General features: G+C 44.5%; 1 protein-coding gene across 14 annotated transcripts in view; it reads right to left on the reverse strand.

Moving 5' to 3' along the window:
• The window catches only part of LPP (LIM domain containing preferred translocation partner in lipoma), a 629,538-nt gene that overhangs the window by 503,269 nt on the left and 99,445 nt on the right, over positions 1 to 26,824 (reverse strand). Inside the window, exon 3 of one of the 14 annotated variants that reach the window (XM_074366100.1) lies at positions 12,932 to 13,065. The exons of the other annotated variants lie outside the window; for them this stretch is intronic. The gene's annotated coding sequence lies outside the window, so the exon portion shown is untranslated. The remainder of the gene's footprint in view (positions 1 to 12,931; positions 13,066 to 26,824) is intronic. 14 annotated transcript variants of the gene reach the window in all.

A 26,824-nucleotide genomic window follows, 5' to 3' on the forward strand; every position in this document is an offset into this window, starting at 1 on the left:
AAAAGACACAGTCTGACCTAGATAAGGACATCTGAGACAAAGATTCGAAAGCTGCTTAAGACGACAGACGCTGGGGGAGGTTTAGTGTCAGCATCGAAGAAGCACCACAGCTCAAATCTTGCTGGTCTTGGGATGACTCACCAGTAGGGCTGTTACACCCTCCTGCCCCTTTCATCAGACAGTTTTTTCCATTAGAATTTACTGACGAGGTGCTCCCCAGTAAAAGGGTAAGGTCAACTCTGCAGTTTTAAAATAGGGAAGGTAGGACTGAAAAGTCAGAACACTGATTTCACATAGTACACTCAAAAAAGTCCAAGGAGAGTCAAATGCCCACTGAAGAAACACTGGCCTCCACCTCGCCTCGGCCAGCGAGCAAATGCGCAATCTGCCTATTCGGGGCTTTTTTCCTAAAGAATTAACTGAAAATGACAAAATCTGGTGTATCACTAAAGGCAGAAGACAGATTAATTAGGTGGGAAATATACAGAGAAAAAGGCTGGGTCTGACTGGGGCCTGGGGGCAAGAAGAGAGTTGGGTTTTTGTAGAAAAGTCAGAACCTCTAGAATAAGACGGAGCCTCAGGACTGGCCTCATCTTTAGTGGGGTTGAGCTAAAAATTCCTGCCCTCAATCTCCCTGCTGTGGAAACTTCTAGAACAGAGTTCATAGCACATACGTGTGGAAACAACGAAAGCACTGCTGGGCAGAATAAATACTCATTATGGGAATGAGCCTGGGGAATAAGAGAAGTAGGTGGTCAGGACACTGAGCCTTGGTTCTCTTGTAGCATCATCCAGCTTTCTCTCCACCTTCTTTGACTCTCTTTTCAAGCTCTGAGCATATCCTTCCCATCCTGGAACCCATGGATTAAATGCCTTTTTAAAAGCTTTAATTCTAAGCACTGAACACCATATTGCAAACTTAACTATCCACTGGAATTACCCAAAAACATTTTCAAAATGCAAATGCCCAGGTCCACACCCAGAGATTTAGGAATGCAAAGTGCAAATCTGAATCCTGGTAAAGACTTCCCTAAGTGATACTGATACTTAAACTGAGGTGAGAAACTACTGCTATACAAAGCAATCACCAACGTGGAAATTCAGGAAAGCAATGGGGTACCTAGGCTACTGTCCCCAGGAAGAACAAGCGGCTAGTGGGTAACCTGTGTTCATGGTGGACAAAGGGAAGAAAGGAGGACCAGACAGCAACAGACAGGCATCCCAAGGCACGGATGCCCCGAGGGAAGAGCAGTCTGATCTGTCAGAGATCTCCAGAAAAGAGGATCCACTTAGGAGCCCTGGAGTGAGAAAAACAGGGAAATTTGGACAGGATTTAAGTTTTGCAGGGATGGGTTTGCAAAAGGTATTCACCTCAAGAAGGCTAATTAATCAATCTATACAGTATATTCAATTTATTATCTTGAAAAATGACAAGATAAAAATAGATGAGATATCCTCTGCACATTTCTTTAAACACTGCTGTAACAACAACAGGATCCGGATAAACCCAGAACTGGAAGGAATTTGTCACAGGCCCCCAAATCAAAGACGTATAATCCATCATGGCTGCTAAAGTTCTACGACAAATCTCTTCAGCCAAGGCAAGGTAGAGCGCTTAGCTAATTACATCTCCCTGATCCCTCTGGATGTCAAAACCGAGTCCAGTTCATTTATCTTATGAATCCCTATAAACAAATCCTGTTGTCTCACTTCAATGTGAAAGCCCCATATAAAGCGAAGGATTAATCTGACTGATGAAACCTAGTCCAGGTGTCCCAGGATAATGATCTTCCTATGTGTCTATTGCTGTTTCATCTGTAAAATGGGAATAACAGACTTCTCTCCATAGTATAAAAAAAGAAATAATACACGAGGGGGGTTGGTATAGCTCAGTGGGAGAGTGCATGTTTAGCACGCATGAGGTCCTAGGTTCAATCCCCAGTAACTCCATTAAAAAAAAGAAGAAGAAACAATACACTAGGCAGTTGCCAAATAATGAAATGCCTAGCTCTGACTGCTAAATAAACTAAGGACTTAACATATTTAAAACCTAATATGCATTCCTCTGTTTTCTCTAAGTAACATACAGTTCCTAATTTGCATCATCAACCTAGTCAAACCCTGATTTGCAAGATTCTCTTCTGCTTTATCCAAAATTCCAAATATGGAATTCATCTACTTGATTAGATTCTCCCACTCCTGTTATTGTTATGGAAGTTACGCCTTTACCCTGTGGATTTCTTTATCTTATGACATTCTCTGAAAAGAAGTCTCGGAGGGAAGCAAAGAGTCCGATAGTCACTTATGAGATCTGCAGTTAACACAGAGAAAGGCTGCTGTTTCTGAAATGGGGGCTGATTCCATGCTGCTAGACCACAGACCTTGAGAGCATTACAGGAGATCTGTTTACTCTAGTTTGAGTTCTCTAAGTGTGTCCTTCAACTTAGAAGGACTGTTTCCTAAATAGATTAGCCAGCCTGAATGACAGACCACGTTACATCATCCTCTGCTCAGAAAACCGTCCCTCACATCACAGTGCAGCTCTCTCCTACCTTCTAGCCTGCCACTGCTGCCCCTGAAAAAAACCGTGTTGGGATTTGGGTGAGAGTGGGAGGTGAGGAACCTGGGGATGGCAGAACATCTCTTTTTTACCTTTTTTACTTTTTCATGTTAGCCTCCCTCCACCCACCCTCGTCCATAGAGAAGAAGGGGGCAAGTTATCTAATCACTGAATCTGGAGAAGGAATCAGGCAGGTGCAACTCAGCCCCCTCCTCGCAGTCTTGGGACGTGCCCGACTGCTGGAAGCACACCCTCCCTGCTCCTCAAGGGTAGGGATTTACAGGCCCGGTCCCCTAGCGGGGAGTCGTCACACGTGGAAGTCATCTGAGAGGAAGAGGGTGACTGCGATTCAAGGATGCTGTGTTAACAAGCCCACAGAGCTACTAGGCCTAAAGCCCATTCTGCATCCAGATCTTGACCTCCAGATGCCTGACTGCTGCATTACTTTCAACTGGTTTTTATTTGATTTTATTTTTTTATTGAAGTATAGCTGATTTACAATGTTGTGTTAATTTCTGGTATACAGCATAGTGATTCCGTTTTGTGTGTGTGTATGTGTGGGTGTGTGTCTGTGTGGGTGCGTGTCTGTGTGTGTGTGTGTGTGTGTGTGTATTCCTTTTCATATTCTCTTTCATTACAGGTCACTACAAGCTATTGAATATAGTTCCCTATGCTATGCAGTAGGACCTTGTTGTTTATCTATTTTATATATACAGGTTAGTATCTGCTAATCCCAAACTCCTAATCCATCCCTCTCCCTCTTCCCCTTTGGTAACCTTAAGTTTGTTTTCTATGTCTGTGAGTCTTCTTTATAAATAAGTTCATTTGTGTCATTTTTTTAAGATGCCACATATAAGTGATATCATATGATATTTGTCTTTCTCCATCTGACTTACTCACTTAGTACAATAATCTCTAGGTCCACCCACATTGCTACAAATGGCATTATTTCATTCTTCTTTATGGCTGAGTTTCAACTGGTTTCCAGATGAACACAAAAGGAGGCAGAAGAGCAAAGGGAGCTGGAATGAAGGCTTGGGAGCCAAGGTGGAGGCTGAGTTCAGTCCCAGTGAACCCCCTCAAGCCCCGACACAGCATCTCGTCTAAGGACACTTACCATACCCTACCTCGCATGCAGGGACCTCAGGGATTCAGCCTTTGCTCCTGCTCTTCGTTCATCCTCCAACAGCCTTTCCAAGTCCTACCCTCGCCCGACCCTGATTCCCAGGCCAGGATCACCCAACCCTCTCAGATGCAGCCAGCCCTGGTGGTCTCTCCCTTCCATGAATCCTCACTGCTCATTTTCTCTTGGTCTGTATCGCTTTGTAATCACAGACGTCTCTAAGTGTAAGTCAAATCTCTGGGAGTCTTAGTTCCTTCACTGTCAAGGACTAAGCCCCAATCATCTCCATACCTTCCCCTCCTTCCCTCATTGGCACGGGTTAACTGACATTTATTGAGAACTTATTATGCACCAGGCATGCAACTAAGAGCATTGTATCCATTACCTTCTTTAATTGTCCCTAGGAAGTAGGTACAGTTATCATTCTCCAGAAAGAACAGGGTCTGTGCTCAGAAAGCACAGCTCATCCTGCTAAGCTCATGCTGCAGTGTCTGGTGTAACTATGGGTGGCTTGTCAATCTGGGGCAGAAGAGCAGTTGGGGAGGGGAAGTAAGACTCAGGGGGACTCAGTTCAGTTCAAAATGGAGGGGAGGGTTCCACTTCACTACCTTGACCTTCACCTACACTTGCCCCTAGGTTTAAGGAAAAAAAAAAAAAATCTCACTTTAAAAAAAAAAGAAGATGATGGAGAAAAAATAAAAAGTCCTTATGGTCACTGCTCCGTGAAGGGTCTAATTGCTCAACATGAAAAAGTCTCCCCAACCCCAATCCTTGCTCTGAAAACAGAGGTCTGGATCCCTGTGGTTTTGTCACTAGATGAATAACCAGCCCCGAGGATTGCTAGAGTTACAAGGCCCAGACCAGATCCACTCAAATATAGCTGGAAGCTTTCTAGTAACTCTAACCGTGCATGGGGAATGAGCTGCTCAGGGAAGTGAGTCACTTACTGGAATCCGTGCTGCCTGCATTACTCAGCTGATATTAATACACCCACATGTTCATTAAAGTTTAATTGGAGTTCATGTGAGTTGGTTTCACCAGATACTTAATCAAAGAGGAGTGTTTGTGTATGAACTGTTCACACACAAACCAGAAAGCACAGCCTTCTCCCAGCCTCCACACACAGCCCCTGGCTGCTCTTGTCCCACTGTTGACACAGTCAGTCAGTCAGAGAGGGTGGGACAACGATCTGGAAGGAGGAGGGGGGAAGCTGTCCAGATAAGCCCAAAGCAAGAGTAAATGACAGGGGCCAGAAGTAGAGCTCAGTGGTAGAGCATGTGCTTGGCATGTGCAAGGTCCTGGGCTCAATCCCCAGTACCTCCATACCAAAAAGCAAAAAAAGAATGAATGATAAGTCCATTGTATGGTACTGGCCACAGTTCCCTAACTCACCGGCTATTGCCTGATACCGGCCAGGACTCAAGTGCCAACTCCTCAACACAGACTTGCTCCCTTCTGGAGCTCGTTACCAAAGCTGCAGGACTCCTTTTCTCCCTGGGCACCTGTCTCTCAGCCGTACATCTGTATTTTTCAAATAGGTGGATAAGGAAATTAACCATCATTCAAAATAATCACACATTTGTCTTGTACTGACAAGCAAACCATGAACACAATCCCAAACGCCTGTTTATACAATCAGGGCTGTCAGTACCCTGTTATTTCTTATCAGATATCTCACTAATCAAGATTTCTGGAAGTATAAAATATTAAAGCTCCTGAAAAGATGGTACATGAAGTTACGGGGAAATAGATTTCAAGTCTGGTGGCTCTGGTTGTATTACCAATTTGTCCTTAGGAATGGTCACCGTTGTTGAGTATGCATGACTTCTTAGCCCAAAATAAACCAAGGTGAGTTAAAAACCTGGCACTACAGACAATTTGATTTGCTGAAGCCACCTTCAGAGATGGTAGATTGAAAGGCAATGTACTGATTTTTTTAACAGCTTTATTGAGATATGATTCACACCCTATATAATTCACCCATTTAAAGCCTACAATTCAGTTTTTAGTGTATTCACAGAGTTGTGCAGCCATTGCCACAATCTACTTTAAGAACACTTTCACTGGCTCCAAAAGAAACCCCCATCCTACCTCTGCCAGCAACCACTAATCTGCTGTCTTTATGGACTCGACGGATTTTCCTGTTGTGGACTTTCCATATAAATGGAATCACAGAGCATGTGGCCTCTTATAACTAGCTTCCTTTAGTTACCGTAACAGTTTCAAGATCCATTCATGTTGTAGCATATATCAGTTCTGTACTCCTTTTCATTGCTGAATAATACTCCATTCTATGGATATACCAAATTTTGCTTCTCCATTCCACAATTCACCTTTTCAAAATAAAATAGATCTACCATGTTATTTATGTATTTTATATACAGTAGTTTGTATCTCCTAATGCCATACTCCTAATTTATCCTCCCCACCCCCCCCCTTTCCTCTTTGGAACCATAAGTTTGCTTTCCCTGTCTGTGAGTCTGTTTCTGTTTTGTAAATAAGTTCATCTCTATTTTTTGTACACCAGAAACTAACACAACATTGTAAATCAACTATGCTTTAAATTAAAATAAAATACATCTACCAAAGAACAGCAGATTATTTCACACTCAGTTTGGCAGATAATGGGCAAATCCAGTCACGATTACACCATTAGACATGGAAAGTAACTGGTGCTGTGGTGGGGGCTTCACAAATGTGGAAGCAGGTGACAGAGCCTAGCAGCCGAAGCCTTTCTAAAATTAAAAGTCATCAGGATGACCCATCCATGTGTGGTTTCACTGAATACAAAGAGCTGTCAGTGACATGCTACAGCTAGACGGTGGCTCCCTAAGGAAGGAGCCGTAGGTCTTGCGTGTCTGCCTTCCCCAAGGTGCCCAGCCTCACTGGAAATGCACCGATGGAACAACACGAGCAACCACTTCTCTCTCTAGGAAAACCACCTGGTTCAGCGTCTTAACATGGGACCCAGCTATTTAGTAATAAGCACCTACTATGTGCCAGGCACTATCATGATGATTAATGAGACACGACATCTGCCCTACAGGGGTTCAAAATCTAGCAGAAGAGACCAAGCGAATACACACAGGACAAATAAATCACTGCCAGATTCACAGAATTAAGGGTGTGAGAGAAACTCAGAGATGGAAACCCCTAGCTTCTTACATCTCATTTTCCATGCTGGTGAATTCATTCCCAACCTTATTTGTAAAGTGGGAGCCAATTATTACATGACAGTCATAGATGGTGCATAGACTTTTGTTGAGATAGAGAATTCATAGCTATCCATGTCCTGAAAAAGCACAAACTGATCTGTTTCTGGAGGAAAAATCAGAGCCAACATCAGCACCCCCATGAGTAACATCACCTGATGATGTAGACCAAAAAAGCAACCATCAAAGATGGTAAGTCTCAAGGGGGTCATTGATCCAAACCAAGGCACTTTCTGCTTCCTTCTAAAGAGGCTTTTCAAGACACTGTCAGGAAGCTGGCATTCCACTCAGAAGCAGCCACCTAAGAAACCGTGTGCTGTGAAGGCAATACTTAGGCTTCTAAACACATGGGATCTAACCCATACTCTGGTACACGAGTCTAATAACACAACACTGGGCTTATCTGGTACCATGTGAGTAAGGGATTCAAAGACATTTGCCAAAGAGAAAGTCCTTCCCACCCACTAAGCGAGCATAGAGTTGACTCCTAGTCATTAAGAGGCTCAAGAGCATCTTCCATTCCTCTGTCCTGTATTCTAAGGACACACTTAAGCTCCCAGATAGAGGCATTTTGGAATCAAAACAAGAAGCCTAGCTCATGCTTCTGTTTTTTGGACTGTTGAGATGTATACCTTTCTGGCATCCAACTCATACAACATATTAGGTTTTTGGGCAAACCAAAAACCATCGATACACTTCATGAGAAGTTATTTCACTTAAAATTTCTACCAGCCCTAAACTCTCTTTAATATATTCATCCAGTTTGTACATCAGTACAAGTGTTCCTTTTTAAATTCCTATAGTGACTTGGTACATCCTGTTTCCTAATTACCTCATGACAAAAAAAAAAAAAAAAGAGGAGGGGATTTTACCTTCACCTCTCTTGTTCATTAAAGCGAGTTTCAGGAAATAATTTGACATTTGATTTTTTTAAAAAACACATGCTGTTTTAACAGAAAGTGTTAAGGATTCATTGCTGCTTATACTTGGGGAGAAACAAGTTAATATCAAATCATGGCTAACATTTTAACCAAAGCAAACAAGAAAAAATAATGGGGAGCACTTTTCAAGTTTATTACAACTCTGTATAAACTGGATAGAGCTTGGTAAGAATGACCTCATTACACTCGAATGAAGGTGGTGAAGCAGAAAGCAGCCCGAGTTAAAGGCTCTGAGTTTGCATCCATTGCTGTTTTAAGAAAACTCATCTCATCTCTCTGAACCTCAGTTACATCATCTCTAAAAGGGAAATGAATGACAAGCTCCACCTTGCCTAACTCGTGGGGGTGCCACAAGGCACACATAAGAAAATGTGTATGTAAATGCTTTGAAAACCATAAAGCCCCATATACAATGTAAGGTATTCACAAGGTAAGGTATTATCTTAACATCCTCTCCCATAAAGACATTTTTAAATGACATGAACAAACACTTTTGCCTTTCTGTTTCTATTTTGAATAAGCCAAGGAAACACCCCCCAAAATTAGCACTACCAGTTCCAGGAAGCCTCTCTCTCTCTCTCTCTCTCTCTCTCTCTCTCTCTCACACACACACACACACACACACATGAGCTTTGTAAGGATAAGTGCTGTGTAGACAACAGCCCAAGAGAGCACCAGATCCCGAAGAATCTTCCATCTTTGCGCTATCCTCGGCAGCACAACTTCCAAATTAATGTCTCTCAGCATATTCTTATGCTTTGAAGGTGTGTGAAATGTGTTAGAGCATATCACCTTTCAAAAAGTGATATGCCAAAACCCCCACCCACCTCCTTCTGGTGCAGGAGAAACGGTCCAAGGAAGAGGTGGCCCCAGTCTCCTTCTGGAGATGAGGGAAATGGGGACAGCTCTGAAGACAGGACCCAGGCACATGCAGACTCAGGGAAGACAGAGCCTGCCTGGGTGACAAAGGAAAACTCCACCCTGCAGGCCATCATCAATCAGCAAACTGACCCTCAGGAGCCACAGGGCGTCGCTCCAGGAAGCAGTTTATGAAGGACGCGCACGCCTTCCAGTCCCCACGCACACTCCATCATCTGAAGTCCACTCTCTCAACTACCATCTACAGATAAGCAAAGATCAAGGACAGAGAAGCCAAAACTTTTCCAAGGTCATGAGTGGCTGTGCAAACACAATTCCTATATCCCAGGCTAATCTGATTCCCAGTCCTTAAGTGAGAAGGCCAGGGTCCTACAACAAGCCAAAACTGTTCCCCGGGTGTCTGTCCTTGCTCCCTGCAGTGGGATGGAATAGTGAGAGCTAACACCTACAGATGGCTTGCTGCGGAGGCACCGTTAGGTGCACTTTACGTATATTTTTAAATTACCGTTTAGCTTATTTGACCCTCAAAGGACCCTATGAGGTAAGTACATTCTGTAGATGAGGACACTGAGGCACAGAGAGATGGAGTGGTTTGCCTGAGGTTCTAGAACCTCATGGAGTGGACAGTCTGGCTCTGATGGCTGTTCCTCGCCATCCACAGGCCGCCCCTTGCTGGGTATTCCTGACAATGGCCGAACACCCACCAGGAGCCGGGCACCACTGGAGGCTCTCACATGCATTTTCTAACTTATTCTCACAGTGACACTGGCAGAGACATTCTATTATCCCTAATTCAAAGAAAGACAACAAGACTCCTAGAGGTTAACCAAGGTTTTAACAAGCACTAAGAAGTGCACTGAGAAGTACAGTAAGATTTGAACTCCTGCCCAATTTCAAGCTTAGTGATCTCTGTAGACATCCAGGTTCTGCCCCAGCTCTGACATCAACAAACTACACAGTCCTCTAACCATCATGGACACTGTCTTGTCTACCTCGCTGTCTACTCATTCATTTTTGCCAAGTGATGCAGTGAAAAGAACACACATTTAGGAGACAGGAAGACCGGAGAAGTCCCATCACTTACCAGCTGTGTGACTTGGACAAGTTATTGAGCCTCTCTGTGCCTCAGTTTCCTCATTTAACCAATGAGAACAATGATAATAGTACCCACCACCACCTCGAGGATTGTTATCAAAATTAAACGAGATGATGATGCAGGTAAAACATTATGACAATGACCAAGACATATTAAGTGCTCAATAAAAATTCACTTATAATGAATGAAATATTACAATAAAATGGCATAACCTAAGAAAAGTCCCTACTAGGGTTCCAATCATGTAAGAGCTGCTCAAAAACAAAAATGACCTTTATCTGTTATAAATTTCCTTTCCGATAGTCTAAACATGTCTTGAGTCTCACAGCCCTCTCTGATCTAGTCCCTAAGCCCCACAGCGGCCAGGACATATTCCACACACTAGAGACGTTCAGAGTCAATGATCGTATCATCTTTCTCTGAACTTACCGAGGGAAGAAAATCTGAGACGCTGAGGGAACTTCTCTGAAAGTTTGGGAGCTTTAGTTGTCCATTTTCACTCAAAATGTTACCTTTAATTTGAAAATTATTACCCATAACTGAAGCCTAAAGCACACAAAAGAGCCTCAATTTCATGTCCTTACTTATTTCTGATATATTTCTCAACAAATAAAGAAAAATGATTTCCCAACCTCAACATTTTTAAATCTTATGTCTGTCTTCTTTACAAAGACTACATTACTTATAAAATCACATTTTGCACCAGGACCTTCACTCTTTCACAGAGGGCAGTCACAGGGCTTTCCTGAGTCAGTCACTAGTAAGCAAGACAGAGGAGAGAGGGACAGAGAAAGGGAGGAAAAGAGAGAAAAAGAAAGAGGGAGAGAGATTATAAATCTATATAAATCTATAAAAGAAACACAAAGTTCGTAAGTTCAATTGCTTCAACCAGGACATCAAAGGAAACACAGATGTAAAAGTACATCATTAAATTTTGTGGAAAGCAAAAAAAAAACGTGTCTGTACGTGTGCGCAGGCGACTCTGCGTGTATAGGTGTGTGTCTCTGTGTGCACATGTCCATGCACATGTATGTATTTATGCAAAAGAGCTGGGATGCAGACCACCCACCACCGGGCAGGAGAGGGAAGAGGGCCACACCAGGACTTTGGGGCAGCTGGGTGAGGGGTCACCAGGGGCTAGGAGACCAGATTTGCAGCCCAGTTCTGCCATTCAACTGCCCTGTCTGAAACATGCCATTTCCACTCAGTCCCCTAGGCTCAGAGGGGAGCCCTCACAGGACCGGTGTGAGACTTAACCAACAAAAGAGATGTGAGAGTGTTTTGGAAACATCTGTATAAACAGAAATGGGCATTACTACCTGTTTATTCCAAGTCCGAGGAGAGCGACTTCTGCCTGAGCCACGCGCCTCCCAAGCGGCATTTATGCCTAGGCCAGGCTGCTTTCGGCACAGGAAGAAGGGATGCAGACAGTTTTCCAGAGAGGCAATGCTTTTTAATTTCTCTATTATTTCCAAAACAAAAAAGCAAAATCTCCCCCTCCTTTTGTCTCTCCAAATAAAAATAAATTATAACCCTAACTCGCTAACAAATGCAGGCTGGAGCTGTCCTTAAGTAAAAGCTTTTGATAACAAATTGCCTGCACTAACTGCTATTTTACTGCTGCATTTTTTATTGTTGCTTAAGCACAGCAATTATGCTAATAAGCCTGGGAGGATGGAACATCGAGTATTGAATCTGACAGATAAAATACTCAATAAAATGCTAATCTCACCTGAAAATTGGAATCAGACAGCCTTATTAGTATTTATGGATATGACATCCTAAACATGTTTTTTTTCAGATGAATATATATGAAATCGATGTTGTCTCCTAATACAGCCTGCACGTTTCTAGGCCTCGTTGTGCCTTAAATGCAAGGTGACAATTCTTCATTGCCTTGGCATTGCTTCTCAACAGAGAGACGAGAGCCTCCTGGTCATCTCTGCCCCAGAAAGCACCCGCAGGGAAAGGTCTCCCTCCTTCACCCTCTGGGCATCCTCTCTGCCCACCCGACCTAGCCTCCCCCCCTAAAAAAGGGAAGGTAAGGACTGCCTTTCTGAGCAGAGAGAGAAGGCAGATTGACAGCGACAAGAACTGTTTGTCAAACTATCTGTCTTCTCTCTTCACCTGACAGGAGAGAAGACTGATGTGTCAGAAAGAGCAGGGAATGGAGGATCCAAAGAGCTGGCTTCTCTCCCTGATCTTTCCCGTCTCCCGATGGAAAACCTTCAGTTTTCCTCAGCTTCCAAAACAGGGACCTTCTGAGAACAATGATCAAATCTCCAGGAGAAGCGAATCTCCCCAGGTAATACCAAAAATAAGGGCCAAAGCCCCAGGGCCCATGAAGAGCTGGACGCTATGAGCCTAGGTAGGCATGGAGGGAGAGCCTGGGATTTTTGAACTTGGACCTTGATTTACATTAACGTGGGTCCTTCATACCAAGTATCCACAATATATATTTGAAATGGTCCAGGCTTAAATTCAGAGACCTCAGACACCAGATTTAAAGAAAAAAAAAAAAAAAAGACTGGACTGTTGACCAACTGTTCTCAGGAATTTAACTGGGTTTTTTGGGGATCCATATATTAGCTCGGGGAAGGAGTAAAGAAGGGAAGTCAGCTGCCTGTTTTCAGCAGCAGAAATGAATGCTATCTGAATACCGCAGTACTATTCACCAAAAAAATCCTTCTCTCCTTTGAGTCTCCTATGAACCCCATAAAGCAGTATGAGAGAAAATCTTGTGTTCCCGAAGCTGCCATAATCAATCAAGGATCAGACCAGTCTCACCAGACCCTCTCATCCATCCAGATCATGTGGGTTCTGGGCTCAAGACGAGCCAGGTTCAAGATTGCCTTCTGACTAACACCAGCCGTCTGCCAAGTGCACACAGGTCATGCGCCTGCTGACACATCTCAAACCCAAATACCCAAGTTACGGGTCAATGCTGGACATGAGGGGCAGTGAACAGGAGCCTCAATACCCACAGCAGTCATACCAGAGACTGCGCCCCTCGACTTCAAGGCTTCAAGGAGCTAACATCCCTTCCAGAAGTTTCTCTCTCCCCCTGGCTAGGTCTTCTGTGTGGACAAATCAGGCTTGCACCGAATGGAGGAATCTGACCTGTTGTGAGAAAACTGGGCACAGATCCCAGGCTTCCAATTCACTCTGGGGCCCTGGAGAGTCACCCTTCTCTATCAGCCCGTTTCTTCCCCTGAGCCGTTGGGCCTCTTCAAGACCAAACTTGTCCCCTGGACCTTAGCAGAAGGGAGAAGAGAGAGAAAACAGACTCGAAAAATACAGAGTTCAGTACAACTTACAGAGGGTCTTCATATCCCTTTCTTCAGCAAACCCTCGCAATGCAGGCAAAGCTGAGCTAATCATTATCCCCATTTTGCAGATGGAAAAATAAAGGCCTAAAAGTTCCGAAACTTCCCCCAGATAACACAAGAACTAGGAGATCCTCAGCCCACAGCCCGGGGAGTGGGGGAAATGCTGAGACAGGTGATCAGCCCAAGGCAGGGTCAACCAAGCAGTCAGTAGATTCTACAGTCATTAATCACAGTGTTCCAAGACACCCCGACTCCAAAATCAGAAAATGCTGGTATTATTTACCATTAAAAAGACTCGCACCAGCCATGGAGCACACCAATTCACCAACTCCCCTCTGCTTCATACGTGTGGAAACAAAATTCAAGTCCAGACACCCCTTTATCTCTGTTGTACCAGGACCAATACTGCAATTTGCAAAGCATTGCCACAACAAATGTATCAACTAGGAATCATTATCCTCCAATTTACAGGAGGAGAAAGCGAGGCACTAAGAAATGTCATCACTTGTCCAATTCTAACTGGTCTCTAAAAGCAGGGCCAGCACTCAGATCCCCTGTTCTTTCCACTTGAATATGTCACCTTTGAATTGCCAGGGCCACCATGTCTTTCGTAAACAACAGCAGAAAGTCAGCTCTGAACTGAGACATCTCCCAACAGAGTAACGATTCGAGTCATACTTCGAGGAATAATTTCTGGGAAAGCAGAGGAGGTGATGCTATCAAACAGTGAAACTTAAAACTCCTACTCACTACCTGCCTGGGAGGGAGCAGGAAATGGGGCCGAGGCCCTTTCCCTACACGCTCCCCCTGCCCATTTCTGTCACTCACAGTCATTACTAAACTTAGCACTTTAAGCAAATGAAAGCTGTTTCCTAGCTGTATGGCCTTGGGTAAGTCCCCAGCCTCTTTGGTCCTGTTACTAATACACACTCATGCACACACACATACATGTACATGCATAGATGCATGCATGCATGCACACACACACACACACACACCTAGGACCATGCCTTCTTTTCCCTAGTGGGATGGTGACAACAGACAGCCCCTGTCCTTCTTACCCTGAGAAGTCCCGCAGCTACACCCTAACTGTTCCCAAAGTTATCTCAAGCCTCTGCCCTCAGTACTCCGATTGGAACCCTCCACCTCTTCCTTGAGCCTCCTAATTCCCATCCTCTGCTAAGCCTGGCTTCTTCACTCTCACCTATCAGTCCCCTATGTTAGGCATGGTCACTTCCACCCTGGACAAGCACTAATTCATCTCTCCATCACCAATCTCAACCCTCCCCTCCCACCCAAAATCCATCTCTAAGTAAAAGACTGCCAGCTCTTCCGCAGCTCTTCATGTGAGAGCTCATAAAACACCCTGCAAACTTCCTGGCCGCACTTCTCCATACAGGCTCTGGCTTAGATCCTCCTAATATCAGTATCTCCATAACCAAGTCTATTTTGCAGGTCCAGTGTCTAGAGAGAAAGGCTCTGTGCCTTCCTGCATACAGGAAGGAAGGATGCCTACAGGGGGAACTTCAGTCAACACCGCTGAGGCACATCACCCCAGAGCGCACACATCACCACTCCAGACAAGCCAGGGTCCATCCCTGGCCAGATGCTGAAACACCACTGTGCTAAGCCTTTTACAGATGTTCTCAAATCTTCACAACTCGGCAGGCAAGGTATATTTAATCCCAAACAAAGTCTATTTAAACTGGGACTCGGACAGGTTGAGTAATTCGGTCTCACTGAAGTTATGTAAATCACCCTAATTCTAACGGCTCCGGGAGCCTCAGCTCCTACCCAAGTCTATACACGTTCACTGGCATACCCTGTTCTTTAAAAGTGTCCAATGCCCTGCCAGACGCTTTACCTAAATAATCTCAGTTCATTTACATAACAGTCCTTCCAGGTAATTATTAGTGTCCCATTTTACAGATCAGGAAACTAAGGCCACACATCACACAATGGATCTCTGGTCCAGGTGTCCTGGACTTGCCCTTTTGTCTTTCCCCTGCATCACACATCTTCTTTCCACCTAAAGTCTCTATCTATGGCATGTTAAACACAAACGTTTTTTCTGTGCCTGAGTCACTGGAAGCAACATTCAACAGTACATGCAGAATCTGCACTGCAAGTCAGGAAAAGGTGTTTCAACAGAACCAATCGTGTTGGGATGCCAACGCTGATGGTTGGAGGTGGATTTCCAGAGCACATCATGTGAGCCTGGCCTGACCCTGAGCTGTTCCCAAGAGCCAGAGTCACAAAGCAAGAATGGAATTTCACTCAGGTTCACAAACGCAGCACCTTGGCTTATCCGCCTTCCTTAGAGCAGGGACAACTGTGAAGTCTTTTTCAAGAAGGTTCATAATCAAAGTCAGAAATTCAGAGGCCGTCCTGTCAACCACTTTCTCCTCTCCAAAAGCAAATCTTTTCCAGTAAAAAGAAGGTTGCTACTCTGACAAGTTGAGAGATAGGGATGAGAACCTGACAGGGAAGAGATGGCGCATCCTGACCTAATCTCACTGGGAGTGTCACCAGCATCTTAAGCAGAAGTCACCTTTCCCTCTGCCTCTAGAGAAGCAGGGTTAAGAAGGAGCCGGGGAAAAGCTGATAGCTGCTCTTAAAAGCTACATGCTCCTAAACCTGTTCCAGGAGCCCCTGCAGTTCCTTGGGTTAACTGTTGATAACCTTGCAACCCTGCAGGCCTCCTTAGTAATTCAACTTAAAACATATTTACAGAGTGCCTATAAATGCCAGCCACTGAGCTAGGCTTGAAAGACTCGGAGATACCTGCCCTCTGGAGATCAGAGTTCAGATACAGACATCACCCATTAAAATACAAGGTGGTCTGTGAAAGTGTTTCTGAAAATACAAAACATGGGAGGGGGAATGGAGGAGGGGAGTGACTGAATCCAAACAAGAAAGCTGATGTTTCTGAGAAGGGGGAATTTGAGCTGGGTATGGAAGGATGTGGCCTGGCATCCACGGCCGGCCACGCAGGATGGCCCCCGACATGGGATGCACAGTACGAGCATGGGGTGGACGGGAGGAGTCAGAGAGCAGGTGGAAAGGTAGCCTGAAGTCAGATCGGGTAGGGCCCTGTGCAGACTTATCACGTATATTAAGGACACTGAGAGGCCAGAAAAACACACGGCAAGGCTCATGACTGAGGCTCAGAGCTCACTACTCTCAGGGCGCACCACCAAACTAAAACCCACCCCTCCAAAAAAGTTAAGGAATATGCGTATGTATGCAAACCAACTTCCTATCACCCCACAGACAGAACAAGGAACCACATGAGACACGCATCACTCGTGCCCCAACATGGCCTCTTGAGGCTGGATGTGTTATCACAGCTCCAGTGTGAAGACAAGGAAACAGAAGCCCAAGAAAGGATACTGGTGGAGGCCTGACACTTCAGAGCTAGAACCAGGTGGCCAAAGCCTGCTTCTCCAAAGGCCTAAAACATCACATGAAGCGTCGCCACGAAGACCCACTTTTAGATGAGACAGAGATTTTTAAAAAATAGAGAGAGGAAGAAAGGCAGGGAGGTGGTTAGCAAGGGCGGGAGAGAAGGTAGGAAGGAAGGGAAGGGAAGGGATGGGCAGGTAAAGGAAGGAAGGTACAGAGGAAGAAAGAACGCAGAGCCGCCCAAGGCCACAGGGAGGACACAGCGTAGGTAGCACCCTCCCTGCAGACACAAGGGTGACTGTTCAGTCAGCCGTGGCACCGCAGCTCCAGGTGGCTGTTTCCATTTTGACAGTATTTTCTGAAAGAACAAAGAATGTAAACTTTGTACAAATAATTTTTGAGTTTTTTAAACCAAATAGTAAATATATATTTATAGGACTACAAATGTATGGGGGAAAACTAGACAGACCGTAGATTTTTAATGCTAGCTCCTTCCTGGGAGGAAAAAAAAAAGGATGAGGGACTAGAAAGGGGTTTGGTAAGTTGAAGAAGGGTCACAAACTCACCCCTGCCTGCATCCTCACCCCTGCAGCATAAATTTGAAGCTTCTCTACCCATGTTACTAAAAAGTGTGCATTCATGGACCCAAAAATTAACCCACTGCCTATTTTAGAATCCACTCTGTGTCTCCAGCTTATCTATAAATGTTTAAAAGAGTTTTAAATGTTTCTTTTAATTCAAATATCTCCCTACTAAGAGTAATGAGAGCAAATTTATTAAATGCTTCATATGTGCAAGGTGTTGTTTTAAGCACTTCACATGCATTATTTCATTGAGTCTTCACAGCATCCTTCCTCAGTCCTCATCATTAGCCCCATTTTATAGAAGAGGAAGTTAAGTCATGGAAATTAAGCAACTTGCCTAAGGTGGGGTGGCTACTAAGCAGAGGACTCTGGATTGAAACCCAGGCAATATGACTCCAGAGCCTGCACCGTCTACACTGTGTCTGTGATATCACTCTAAGCCACCAGCTGATTAACTCAAGCAAAAGGAGATTAAGTGGCTAAGTGACCCTGTTCTGGCTTCTGGTGAACACAGCTTCCTTTCAGAGACTCACAAATCATCTGTCGAAGAAGCCAGTCTAGAGTCATACCAGGAATCGTAATAAAGTCAGCAGATTCTGGACTCTGGATACTGGTTGACTTTTTTTTTTTTAATAACTGATACCTGTTTCCTCATCTCTCACTTCTGGCATTTCTGCTGGTTTCCAGGTTTCCTCAGAATTACTGGCAGCCCTTCCACAGTCACCATGAGATGCTCTCCTCTGTATCCTGAGATGAGTACGTGTGGCCCATGAACTTGGCAATCATTCAGTACAGCAAACTGCTCTCTTGCAACCTCCTCTTCTGCCGCGGACATCGATTTCTTCTTAATGATGTCGACTCTACCTTCCATAGCTTAAACATCATCCCCCTTGCCTTGAGAGAGATGACTGACAGGGGCAGAAAACAGATGAAGCCCCCGTCTTCTCTGTGTCATCTGGGCCATTACATCACCCTCCCCAGGTCACAGAATGCTAGATGTCCCCGCTAAAGGACTCCCTCTCCTGGAGTCCATTCTAATCCCACCCCTGCCCAGGAAGGAACGGGAAGCCAAAGGCTGTGATTGGCTGCCAATTACATCATTGCTCTACAGGCCTGACTGAACTCTTAATTAATTGAATGCCACTTTACTTCCGCACCTGACTCCACGGACAAGTAAATAAGCACAAAGCGAACAACAGAGGGTGAACGCAGTAATAAACTACAGCCTCTGGTTGAGGTAGGAGAGAGGAACCATTTGCTGGGGTTACCTGTCATTAAGAACGATTTGGTCACCAGGTGAGGACACACAGTTCTCTATATTAAATTAGAGGAATGATTCAAAGGGGACCAGTTTCAGCTGACAAGAGCAAAAAGAAAATCAATTTCAGGTTGCCAGGACAACTAGACTTTTCTTGCAAGAATAAATTTGATGCAGCCCTAAAATCTGACAACTAAATGTTTCCTCGCATTACATCACATCCCTAAAACGTGTGTTGAACCAGTGAGATAATCAAGCCGGCTAATTGCTTTCTACAACATCCATAAGATGCAGGATTGATGGTCTTGGCTCTAGCCTGACTTTTCTCTAGCAGCTCCGCTCACTACCTCAGTTTTATAGTGAATGAGGACAATGCACTTCTTAAAATGAATGTGAAAGCTTATCATTGTCAAGTTGTCCTTGGATCCTGGAAAAAAGAAAGTGAACACCTTTAGAATACACATCCCCTCCTGGCTGGGATCTATATCCAGGTTCCCTGTCGTCTAATTCACTGGCTACTCCTTCCAAAAAGGGGTTCAAAGTCATAGAACTGTATTTAATGCAATGTTGGATCTAAAGGGACTCGGGAGACAACTCTTGTTTTACCAGACAGTGAATCCAAGCCATAGGCAAAGAGACTATTCAACGTCAATACAGACGGTCAACAGCCGAGTCAGGACTGGAATCCAGGTCTTTTGATAATGACTTCTATGTAATTTCCTTAAATAGCTGCCGTCATTCCACCCCTGCCTGAGAGACTCTGGGAGCTAAAGTTAAGTCCATTTGATCTCCTATTAATCCGTATGAGGCAATAACCCCAAATGGCCTTATCCCAGGAGGTCAGAGTCCTGACCCCAGGTCCAATAATATCTGATGAGATGAGCCTTCTCTATGCATTTGTGTTCTCAGAAGGCTGAATATCAGCTTACCTCCAGGGGCTGTTAAAAACAAGAACAGCTAATAAATCACTGGAAAGCACTTTGCAAATGTAAAGTAATACAAAAATGCTAAGCACCAATAATATAAGTGCCCTGGGCTGAGGCAGGTCCCTGGAGAGCATGATGATTTTAAGGGGCTAGGCTGTGCCCAGCGTCATCCACCAGAAGATGTGAAGGCCACAACTGTCTCCAAACCTCTTAGACTGCTCCCAAATCCTCAAGTACGCCTCCAGATCTTATTTTAACATATTGTACTATGACGGATCTGCAGAATGGCACTTGCTTCAATTCATATGGTCATGGAGTCTTTGCTAAGTGTGGAGAAACACCGAGAAGAGATCTGAATCCGACAGACAAGAAAGTAAATGTCAAGCTGTCCCTCACTGGTGATAAACCAAGCAAACCATGAAAAACAATGAACCATTAGAAGGTGCTTGTCAGCGAATTCAGCCTTGAGAGCCAATTTAAAATCTGGTGAGAGGTCAGAAGAAGAGAGCACACACTCAAGGGCTCTGGCTACAGGTGCCAGTGGGAGAAAGAAGTGGGGACAGAGCACCCCTTCCAGCCACTACATGGTCCTCGGCTCTCACATGCAAGGTAAGCAAAGAAGGGCAGGAGAGGGAACCAGGGGTGAGCAGAGTAATTCAGAAATCAAAAGCTGGTGTCTGAGAGATCTGGCTTCTAACCCAGAGCCTGCCATCACATGTTGTATGATGTTGGGCAAGGTACTTAAACCTCGCTAAGCCTCAGTTTCCTCGTCCATCCAACATAGAAAATACTAGTACCTACTCTACGGGCTGGCTTTGAGGATTAAAAGAAGTATGGAAAGCAACTTACTCAGTGCCTGACATTTAGTACATGGGCAAGAAACAAGGGTTATCATGCTAGCTAGAGAGGCTGGGGGCTGGAATTCAGCACAGAAACAGAAGGCAAGAAGTAAAGCATGAAGTTAGAGGTCAAGATCATTGGGACAGAGAAGAAAAGCTCTGTCTTCCCACAAGTTCTACTTTGTATCTACTAGGAAGTTATCACGGTCCCATTCCCAAATATCTACTTTAGGGGTGGATGATAATAACCCAGAGATGGTCAGGCATCTGCAAACCTCAGATGTGAGTGGAAATCCAGGAGCACTTGAAACGTCAACCACTTAGTCAATGTAGAGGTCAGTTCTTTGTATGTGAACCACTGAAATCTAGGACTGAGTATTAAATATGACTCCAAGACCCTCATCCCAGAACAAGGAATTCGTTTTAATTTTTATAGGAGGAAAATGCTCCCCCCATCCCTAGTTCATTTGAACACACTTTGACACACACAGACATATAGTCCATGCCTCCAACGGAGGGAAGAAATGGGCACAATAGCCATGAAATCAAAGAGTAAGCCCCATTAAGTCAAGCCCAGATGAAGAGACATGAGACTTCAGAAAAGGAAAAGAAACCAAATTTACCGAGCCCGTTTCTGGCAGAGACGCACGGTAAGAATTAAGGGAGGAGAAAAATCAAGCAAGATTTCCTGAGAGAAGCCCCTTTGAGCTCACAATCTGCTGGGGCACCTAGGATTTTTGAGCCACATCCGTCTCTTCAGCGGGCTCCTGACAATGCAGTGATGCTGGGTGGGCAACCAGAAGCCCCAGAGCCACCAGCCACTCCTCCCTCCAGGTTCCAATTGACAGCCAATCACCCCACGCCTGGCGGTGGAGAAGGAGCACAGGGCGGAGAGGGAGGGAACAGGAAATGGGGATCAAGGCGGCCTCAAGCTTCATCTGCTGCACCTCCATGGACAAATTACAAGCAGACGTGAAGAGGAGATGAAGAAAGGAATGAGAAGAAAATAGGGGCTTTCTAGCAAGACAAGGTGAGAGAACAAAGTGGGTTGAGTCAGGTTACAAAAAGAAAAAAAAAATGAGAGACAAGAGAAAGAGGAAAGGTCAGAAAGAAAGAGCTGGTGTGTTGTTTGTCGCATTTCTTTCTTTAAGCATACTTCTTTCAAGTCTTTTCTTTTTTTTTTTTTTTGTAATCATACTTTCATTAAATCCTTCAAATGTTAGCTTGACATGGCTTTGTTTTATTCACCAACCAGCACCAAGAAGAGCTCCTGGAATACAGTAGGTGCTGAATAAATATTTACTGATTGAGTAATGCTCAGCTGCAATGGGTGACTGATGCTGAGAAGAGAGAGGCTTTCAGAGACACCAAGAAAAATAGCAAGATTCTGTTCATATTTCAGTTCCCTCACTTCAATAAGGTGCGATAACACAGGCGAAAACATACTGAGCCATGGCACCTGGTGCGCAGGAACCAAATATTCACCAAATTTGAATCAGACTGCCCTACACTTCAGGACAAAGGAAAGGCAGGCCACTGCCCAGATGAACCCATCTGAAACTGGTGTTTCAAAGCCAGGATGGGCCCTGGCACTTCGCTGTCTCCTTTAGAGAACGATGCCAGCTTCCACTCTGGACAACACCATTGCTCTGGAACTGCAGCAGCAGTGACTACAGACTCCTTCAGAGAAACAACAGTTGAGGAAGAGGACAGGATCTAGAAAAGCCTGGCTTTAGGCACTGAATTAAAGTCTGGTCTAGAAGTGTCAATTTCCACGGTGTTCCTTCAGTCCCTCTTCTAAGGATAAGGAAAAGGCTTAATTCCTAGCTAGTTCAGAAAGTAATTTTGCCCATAATGAGGAACAGACAGTGACCGGAAGACGGAAAAGCTAATTACAAAATGATGAAAGCAGTCAGCATCAACTCTTCCACCGTGAGGTCTGTCAGATTCCTGTAGCCTGCGAGGTCGGCACTTCTTTCTGTGCCTGTTCCTAATCTTGAGAGACCATTATAATTTATTACACATAAAGCATTTTCCATCTGCGGAGTGCTTTGGAATCATGTTTTATTAGTTACTCAGCATTCTTAAATCTAAACACAGCTAAAGTCCTATGGAGGAGGGAAAACCCCATCATTTACTTATTTATCACACCATGCCACTCCTCCCAATGACTCAACAAGTTGAGTAAGGGGCAAAGAAAGCACAAAAACATGACAAATGCAATCAATCCAACTCTTCTACCAAGGCCACTTGGCACTGGGAGTTGCAGCAAGAAAGGGTACAGAAATAAATCTGACACAGCTCCCAACCTCAAGGAATTTATAATCTAGGACTATTTGAGAGAACCTCTATGGTCCCTTCCAACTTGAAGATTTTGTGTTTCTAAGAAAGTATAAATAGGTTTCAAATATCATGTGCAGGAATATGTTCCTACATGACCCAAAATCTGAGCAATTATATAGATATAATTCTGGTCCCCAAAATGAAATCGAGAGGAAAGAATACAGCATGGGCTTATTTCCCCAATGTTCAACTTCTAGAATCATACAAGAGGAAACTTCAGGAGAAATGAAAGTTAATAATCTCTCTCAAGAGCAGATAGCCAACCCAAGGAACTTACTCTAAGAAGAAAACACAAATTGAAAGGGTTCCGCTTCGTAAAGCCACTTAACAGATGCATGAATTACCGCTGATGGAGGTTTGACTATATCTCTAAACATTAAAGATGACAACATTTAAAGCAACTACCCACTACTGTAAGAGATCACAGTAATAGTCCAGTACAGTTGGGCTTATCACCAGGCAAGAGTCTCTGAGGAGGAGCTGATGGATGAGAGGGAAGATGGAGTGTTTTGTATAAATTTTAAAGTCCTTTCCAACCCTTGGTTTATGATTCACATCTATGGATTAGCACCGAGCACCAGGCCTGGCACATATTAAATGTTTGATAATCATTAGCCCTTTGTTGTCTTAAGTAAATGAAAGTACACATGCAAGAACAAACAGTCCAAAACTAAAATCCTCAGTTCTGTTCTCTGTCATGGTGCCCTAGTTGAGAATTCATCTGTGAAAGTAAACTGACTGTCACATCACCTTACTAATCACCAAGACTGATTCACCAAATATTATGGCTCACACAATTCACAACTAATTAAACACCAGCCTCAACAAGCCTCTGATGGGAGAAGTGGGTGTGTGCGTGTGTGTATGTGTTTATCCTGATTTACTGGATAAATCAAAAAGCAAGAAGCACAGTGCAGGCATAAGAGGACTAGACAAATCCTGACTATGCCATCTCTTTATCATGTGGCCCTGGGCAACCTCTTCAACTTTATTTGAGCATCACTTTGCTCTTAAGTGAAGTGCGGGTGTATCCCTTAGCCTGCCGCCTTGCCTGTGAGGATCTGATGAGTTAATGGGCAGGGAAGGGGGTTCATCCACTGGAAAGCCGCGTAGTAACCTACATCGCATATCATACTCCCCAAAGGACTTGTCACTGGCAATAAGTTATTACTGTTTATAAGATTGGTCTTCCCTGTGGTTTTCTCATAATAGCATCAAGCATTTGTAACCATTGAAATGTGTGCTTTTTACCAAAGCAGAACTCACTTCTGCTATGCTCACTTTCCTTTAATATCCCCTAAATTATTGGTAGACTCGACCACAGAGCCCCAGAACCCTGATTCATTCTTCTCAGTTCCACTCCAGCCCCAGTAACAATGCCTGCTCATCAGGCGCAATGTGCTCTTTGCACGTGCACACCCCCGCCTCCTCGGCACCAGAGGGCTCCCAGCAAGCTCAAAGTCAGGGTGACGGCCACACGTGCAGGAGAGGGTGCTGCGGCCCCCAGCTCCCAACACAGAACATCAGTGGGAACTAGACTGTGAAGGGGGACGGACAAGCACCATATATACATGTACATATACACATATAATATACACTATTATGACCAATATATACTAAAGAATTTGGCCGTAATAGTACAGCGAGCAGGAGCCCACAGAAAAAACATCTTGACCGTGTTCTCTCTGACGTTAAGGAGGCACGGTCAGAACTTTGTGCAAGTTGACGAGCTCAGAATGACCGGGGATATTAAGGAGGAGGGGCATGAGACATGAAGAGACAATCTGAACACAAATTAAACTCATGCTTTCAAGGGTAGAAAAGACCTCCAGGGACCACCAGCACTTCACTTTCCAGATGGAGAAGTGAAGGCGCAGAGACTTAAAGCATCCTGACCAAGTCACGGAGCGAGCTCACGGCCCAGGTGCCATCACAGCACAGACCTCTGAGCTCCCAGTTTCCCTCGATCGGTCGCTCTCTGCTTTCTCAGTACTTGGGTGCTTCCTTCTTCTCCACCCAAGTCTTGGCGGACTTCTATGGAGACGCCAGCTCCTGGCAAAAGCGCGGTGGCAGCAAGGCAGAGGGGCGCTGGGGCCAAGCCTCAGTGGGGAGGAAGGGCCTCCCCGAGTGCCTGCCAAACCACGTGGCCTCCTCAGAGCAACGCCTTTCCAATCGCTCAGTGGGCTGGTGGGCACAGGTTGCCAACAAGACAGTAAATCCCAAGGGCTGCAATATTTTGTCCAGGAGCACAGAAAGCTCCCTTTCTCTCAGCTGAGAAACTAAAGCCATGATTTTGGAACAGGAAGGGGAGAGGTCAACTCTGGCTAAAACCCCTTCCCAAAAGAGTGGAAAATCAACAAACTTTTGCAGCAAGACTCTCGTAATCTGTTGACAGCAGACTACAGAATCTATAAAGGCAAAGAGGAGCACTAGAAATCATGCGTGGTCTCATAAAGTAGAAATTCCTGGCGTCCTCTCTAGGGCCAGAACTTCGCATTTTTATTTTTTCTTAACCTTCTGAACATCTGTGACAGGCAAATGACTCATCCAATTACTAACTGGAAAGCCAACTCCTCAATTTCACGTCCCTTGTTCCATTTCCTGAGGTGTGAGGTAGTTTTGAGAGCTGCCTCCTGCCGGTCCTGCTTCTCCCACAGGGAAGGCGGAATTGATAAGAGAAGCTGACAACTAAGAAGGCCATTACAAGGCTGCGTCTGCCAAGTGCACACCTGTCCATAGAGCTCTGCGTCGGCCATGCCCAAATGTCTTCTCCACCAAGACAGACAAGGGGAGGGGGAGGAACTTGAAGACGCAGTAAATACAACCATCTCCACCCTCAGCAAGACGTGATCTGCCAAGTGAAAGCCAATAATGTGTCCAAGATATATTTAAGGAAATCACAAAGAAAAATTCAAGACCAGGGTTTTTATTTTGTCTTTTTAAGTTCAAACCACAGAGAGTATTTGGAAGAATTAGAAACTACTTTCTGTGGGGAATTCCACAGGAACTGGAAAATCTCAGGCAAAATTAGAACCAACAAAAACAGAAATAGCAGAGATCTCAGAGATCATCAAATTCAGCCCTGCCACTCTGACACTGAGAAGAACAGCCAGCGAGAGTCTCGCAGCTGGATGGCGGTCATATTGGGCTGAGAACCCACATCTGCTGACTCCAAGAATAATTTCTTAGTCCTCAATCCTTGCTAGCATTGACTTCAACACTGACTCCAAATTAAACCTACATGTGACCAAAAAGAAAAGGGAAAATAAACTGTTCCCCGTGGCAGATGCTTGGAACACTGGCTTCTTTCTGCAAACGTCACAGTTCACATTCTGCAGAAGATGGAAACCAATGAGGGTCCTGTTTTGTCAGTTGCGAACGCACATTTCTTAGGAATGCATTTTATGTCTGGCATTCTCCCTGCACCCGCGCTCCTGTTTCTCTTTTGGCCATATATGGAACTGGGCTCCAGTGTCTGGGTCACAAAACTCAGGCCTCGGGTATGAATGCAATCTGGTTTCTGAGCTGTTTGTCTTTACTGGAAATCCAATGAATCCATCTAGGAAACATTTACTAAAATGCAAAAGGCAGGGGGAACTGATTCACGCCCCGAACTTGGCACAGAGGAATAGATTTTTCTCGTGCTCACCCAAAGGTACGCTAACCAGATTCTGTGGAGAAAGTGACAAGTTTAACAAATGGAAAAGAGCTTCTTTCTCAAGAAGTGAGAAATGCACACACATGTGTTCAGGGGAGGACAGGATAGTGGCCCTAACGTAAGAGTTACAAAGGCAAAACTGACACTGAAAAGGTTAGGAGGCCACAAGGGCAAACCAATCAGAATATTAGGCATTCATCTTTCCCGATATGACTTAGCTATCTCTTCATGTGGTGTGAGACTTTCAAACTTTTGCTAATCGCATTTCAGAAGCTGAAAATCTCTTTGAAAATAGGGATAACCTGCAATTATCATTTCAATTTAAATCAAGAATTTACTAAGCAGCCATAATTCCCAACAATATTTTTAAAAGGATTTATACAAAGAGACCTCAAGAAGCACATTCCCCAGAAGTGTAAACTTAGAAGGACAGAATGACCAGAGGAGGAAAGAATAGTTCTTTTGAGTGAAAGGGAAACCAAGGACCCAGAAATAGAAATGACTTGCCCAATGGCAGGCAGATTGGTAATTTCAACACAGAGCACATAAAATCTCCGAAGAAAGCAGGGGGAGTATAGCTTAAGTGGTGGAGCGCACGCTTAGCATGCACAGGGTCCTGGGTTCAATCCCCAGTACCACCTTCAAAAATAAATAAATAAACCTAATTACCA

This window comes from Camelus bactrianus, chromosome 1 (assembly GCF_048773025.1).
Source record: "Camelus bactrianus isolate YW-2024 breed Bactrian camel chromosome 1, ASM4877302v1, whole genome shotgun sequence".
Classification (NCBI taxonomy): domain Eukaryota; kingdom Metazoa; phylum Chordata; class Mammalia; order Artiodactyla; family Camelidae; genus Camelus; species Camelus bactrianus.